Raw genomic sequence first — 5873 nt, forward strand, 5'->3', positions numbered from 1 at the left:
AGTGACTTTGTTACAAAGTGACCAGGCTACCAGTACATCCATGCCTTCCTTTGTAATCACATTTTCCAACAGCTGACTTTGACCCTGGTATCTCTATGTGAGGTTTGGTCGGTCCTGATGCTGAAGATCTGGTGTCATCATTGCTAGCCTACATAATTATTCCTGGCCGTCTGCCCATAATATGAAGCTACAGAAATAAACGCACATTTTGTTTATTTTGCTTCAGCGCGCACCCACACTAGAACAGACACAATGACTACTTGGGGTTTTCTCTACAAATTATACAGTATCACGGTTACTAAGTGCAATTATTTTTTTATAACAATTAAATTACTGATACATTCTCTGACAATAGTTATACAATAAATGTTACTAATTTTTTTACTATGATTTACAACGTTACATGCATATAAACACATGCCTTCAATAATACAAATAGTCACGCATGAATGGCCGCATCGATAGATACGTGTCCATACCGGTAATACGGTCACAATGCATGTTACTGACACAGTTTATTTGTCTATCTTTACTGATTGAAAGCCGTAGTTACCGTCAGATAATCGTCATATCAATTGTAGCGTTCTATGGTGTCACAGTTAAAAGGTAAGGCTATTTCATATATTTGTATTAGCGTTTATTTTGTTATGCTTATGTTTTGACTTTCTTATACATATTGGTATATTTTAACGCATTATTAGAAGAATGTGTCTATCATAATTTTCTTTCACTTACTATTTTAGGGTTGCTTTTTTCACTAGTCCTAGAAAAAATAATAACATCGATTCAAACGTTTCAGCCAGCCAACGTAAGATTATTGGTTGTTTAAATATCCTTTTGTTCGTCGTCTTTCCTTTTACTGTACGTGCTATATCCATTTCTCATAAAGGACTGGAGAGATTTTTATATTATTTTATTAGTAAGTCTCACCTGGTCCCTTCATGCAGACTGATAAAAATCAACCTGTCTTTGGGTTTGACATTTAATATCATTTATGAGAAAGTACTGAACTCTCAATGCAGGTTCATCTTATCTGGTTCCTTGTTGTAATTTTTTCCTGCTTTTCAATATATATTTTTATTAAATAAGTATGCTAGTACATAGGTCGAACGACGGTTACCCTTTTAAAGGACGTTATCAACAATATCAAAAACAGCAGGTTGAAGAGTTGATGAACTGTTTTACAAAATAAAGTTACTGTTGAAATAACTCTACCCAAACAATAAGAGAAAATGATCAAAGTAGAATTTGCATGTCTCCAAAAATGCTTTAGAATAATTTGTATTAATGGATATGAAATAAACACCAAAACAATGTTTATATTAAAGCCATTTTGTTTTTGTTTTTGCGACATAGATCCCATAAAAGGCATTTAATTAACTCTGGAACTGTTTTAATTGTAATCGTTGGCCGATTTTCACCATCTATGCAACACCTTAACGTAGAACCAATGACGATTTTAAATTGGGGTTTGCCAGTGACATTTTATTGTAAACTATCTGTTTACATCTTACATCTTACATCAATAATCAAATACATGTATATATAACTTCGATATTTTGTTAAAATAACACTTCATGTAATGATCAATCATCTTTAATTTAACTTGTTTGAATATCAAACACTATCAATTGATATTTCATATGTATACACGTACGTTATATATACTTTGGAGAAAGGTTTGTGTTTCCGATCAAGGGCATACTATGATAGTGCGTTATCATAACACTGACTATGTTTAATCTAGAATATACTTTGTAATTGTTTGTACAGTTGAAAACCGGTGCATTCCGCGATATCACTTGTAACTTTTAGTAGCTTTAATATTTATATGTTTAACGATTGTCGGGTGATATTTTATCGTTGTTTATCTTGCTGTCCTCATTTGGGTGCGTTTGAAGTGTATCTACCCTTTCAGATTATATAAACTTTCTAGATAATGTTGTGATAAAATGTGAAGGTTTTTGATATTGTTATGACATTATATGATAAGATATCTTTCGATATATCATCAGAAAAACCAATATACAATCTGAGATTAATAATTATAATTCGCATGACATAAAAATACTGCTTCAAAGTACACACGATTAACAATTTAAATATCACGTTGATAACGTCTGATTTCAAATGTAACGTACTTAGCATTCTGATGAAACTTTGATTTCTTTACGAAATATGTTCATTCTGACACGTTTAACGTGAAATATAAGTTGAAGAATAACATGTCTTTTACAGCGTAATTGTAATCTTGTAATTTTATAACATGTCGTATAGGCCCCTCCTATGTTATTTCATACATTTGTTTCTTCTTACTACAGACATGGAATTTTAATCTGTTGACCTTTAGTGTCACTTATGAGCCTGAAAGGGACACAATTCTTTGCGGCATTGTTTATTTTTATTTTTTTAGCATCGACTTAGGTTCGTATTGCTACTGATTATTACGTCATAAATTGCTAAACTATAAATTCCCGAGATTGACCAGATTTTAACATATATAATTTGTATTAGTACGGTTTATTTAAAATATTTGTATAAGAAAAATGACCTGCTGCAGCGAAAAACACTTTTCTACTGACCGTCTTAGGCTAGTATCTGGTTAGTAATGAAGTGTTGACCGCCAGCTAGACATGTTGCAATTATCAGGTAAGTATGTGGCTATGTGGCAACCACAGGAAAAAAACGTTATATAAACGTTCGATATCTTTCAGAACTATACAGTCATGGCTCTTTACTTGTTTAACCATAGGAACTACTAAGGAATCCTAAATGAACAAAACTGCTAAGAGTTGCACCAAAATTTTGACATTGTTCTGTTTTTCGGTATCGACAAACACAAATTGGGATAGGTGCTTCCTTCCTCCCAGTTCTTACTTATTTAACTGTTTTATCGAAAACCTCTTGAAAATATATATTTTGCTTTTTGATAATATTTTTACAGAAAATGGAAAGTCCGAACGTTGTAAAAAGTAAGTAAATGCTGTTTTGATTAACACTAGGCAATCCCCACCATGTTTAAATGGCGTTATATCGTTAGAATGTGTGACATAGTAGTTGTTCTTACTGAATACTGTAAAATAACAATAAAAAACGGCACAATGAAACTATTTGGCAATGGTAAACGGGCTCAATACGGGAGATGTAGTAGATTCTTTAATATTCATCTTCTTCTGTAGGAATGACAGCATACTGTCAAAATTTGGTCAGAAGCATGATTGGGTGAAGAAGACTTAATGCCTTTGTTCTTCGCCTTTTGAACAATTTTATGAAATATTTACCCATATGACTTGTATTGCATTGACACTATATACCCTCAAAGTGTAACTGACATTCATATGACATCTGAATGGAATGTTCCGATTGTTGATATCATTAACAATAGATAACACTGAATAGCCCCTCAAGATTGACGTTCTAGTAACTTATCAAGCATCTACGACCAAATGCTGATGATTCAAAATGCTGAAGTGGCGTATGATTTCGTGAACGTCAGATCTTTTGTATACATGTACTTACGAAGCATATCATGCCAATTTTAATAAATAACTCTAAGTATCTGTGTAAAGTAATTTATGAGGCAAGGACCAGTAAAAAAACCCGATAAGGTTAGAAGAGAACTATTAATCAAAATTGACTAAAAGATATTAATGAATAAGTTAATATGTATATATTTCTTTCAATCTTCTTAACATACAAATCTGATGCAAATATAGTTAAGAAACACTTAATACCCAAAATACTAAAGATAGTAATTATTATCCACTAAAAAAGTCTGATTACTTTGTTGAATAATCTGATGATCAAAATGAAGAAATGAAAATAAAATCAAGATGCATACGTTATTGATGAGTAACGAATTAAAGCAGAAAAAGTCAATCCATAATTCGGAACCGAAATTAATAGAAAATTATAATCTTAACATAAACAATTATTTTATGTTCATATGAAAACATCCTCATTTCTTTAATCATTTTTATTTCTTTGTGTCTTATTTACAGCAACAGCCTTGCACCGAAGCAAACTATCCATTTGAGGCACTTTAATCCTTTTATGTTTCACTGCACAACGTTTAAACTGGAAGTTAAATCAGTACTTGCATACTTAACAATAGGTACACATTTATATTGTCATCAGTTATTATCACTGTTCAAACATGATACACTCTGGGTCAGATTGGGCCACAATATAATTATCTTAACACCTAAAAACATTTTTTTGAAATAAGGATCTTAAAAATAAGCAGAATTACAGTGGTTTCAATTTATCAAAGTATGCACCAATCCTTCTGTTTTAACAGTAGCTTGGATCAGTTTGAATTTCCATCTTTTTGGCCACTTACATCCCTGATGAGTCCTAGAAGCTGTATGGCGCGTGAAGTTCAATATTGACGAAGTCTACTTTTTACTTATTTACAGATGTAGTTATATTTGTGTGTTTGTCTACTGTACATGCTCTCTATACTTATATATCCTTATACTTACTTATGCTTATTTTTGAATTTGAGGTGTATCCTTTTTTTATTTTAATATTCGTTTTGTGATCCTGATTGTTTGTCCGATCATATATGTACTACAGCACTCCTACCTTAATTAGTGCGATCAGGGGGCTATGTATGGTGATATAAAGCTTTCATCTTTAATTTTAAATTATTTAAATGAGATGTAAATAAAAACTATGTTTGCTTTTGTCTTGTCATCAACACTATTATAATAATTATAGTTTTCATTTACCATTATTTACATAATTTAGAAACTGAAATGATAAAGACACTTTGTGCCTCAGGTTTACGATCTGAATTCAGTATTGCCAACCCCCTCCATTATTTATCGATCAAACAGAACACAAATATATGTTAATGGCTGAATCGCTTGTTAATTAGATGTTTGATTTTAGACTGTTAACAAAATACAAAGTATCTTTCAATTCAGTCAATTAACTCTTTTTAGCTATCAATGCATTATCAAAATATAGCAAAACTTATCATAAAGTAAAAGACTGTCTTTGTATTTCTGTTATACTGCTATTTTTTGTTATGTGCACATGCAATGCATTTTACGATAGATGTCTTATATCACCTATTAAAATGCTTGCACTATCAGAAGTAATCTGTGTATCTGAAGGTGCGAGGTAATCGGATGTTTAAAGCTTGTATATTATAAACATTGTGTATGCTGGGTATGCTTTTTGAAAAAAAGCAATATATTGAAAGCTGAACTCTTATTTCTTAAAAAAATCAAGTAACTGTTGTTTTCAAAAGAGTACGTAAAGATGGTTTAAATAATTCTTGAGAACAGTTTTATTGTTTTGTTTCGTATCAGCATGAAATAAGTTTATATTGTGATGTAGCTTGTCCATATAATTTACATCACATTCATTAGCATGGTATCAATCTGATTGTATCCAATACGATAAAACAAAATGTGTTTCTCCTGTTTTCGTATGCAGGGCCGGTAGTGGAGAATACTACGAGGCTGTGGAACGAGAATATATCTAAGAACAACCCTTTAGGACTGATTAAACAAGTGGCACAAACTGCATGTTCGTTGCTTTACCGATCGATTTCATATGAACAATCCCAATCATGTTTTAGTGAAGGTTTAGATGAAGTTACCTTGAAACAAGTAAGTCGGTCAAGCTTTGTTCCTTAATGCATATGCGTTTTGTTTATGATCTTTTGCATTTGTTGCACACCCATTATTTACTCAAACTTTTAAAACATCACTGTACTAATGATTTAAATAACAAACACAAACCTCATATTGAATCTGTTAATATGTTCAAGAGTTGAAAGAATGACTTTGCATATTTGTATATCAACTGATTAAGGAAAATATTGTTGTCCCGTATTGAAATATTAATAATAATAATAA

At 31.4% G+C, this 5873-nt stretch overlaps 1 long non-coding RNA gene across 1 annotated transcript; it reads left to right on the forward strand.

Annotated features, from left to right (window-relative positions):
* The first annotated feature begins 557 nt into the window (after window positions 1-557).
* LOC110448800 lies at window positions 558-5618 on the forward strand. The gene is made up of 3 exons (XR_002462775.1): window positions 558-606; window positions 2945-2972; window positions 5449-5618. It is a non-coding gene; the product is annotated as an uncharacterized LOC110448800 (long non-coding RNA).
* The last annotated feature ends 255 nt before the right edge of the window (window positions 5619-5873 follow it).

This window comes from Mizuhopecten yessoensis, unplaced genomic scaffold, assembly GCF_002113885.1.
Source record: "Mizuhopecten yessoensis strain PY_sf001 unplaced genomic scaffold, ASM211388v2 scaffold4321, whole genome shotgun sequence".
NCBI lineage: Eukaryota > Metazoa > Mollusca > Bivalvia > Pectinida > Pectinidae > Mizuhopecten > Mizuhopecten yessoensis.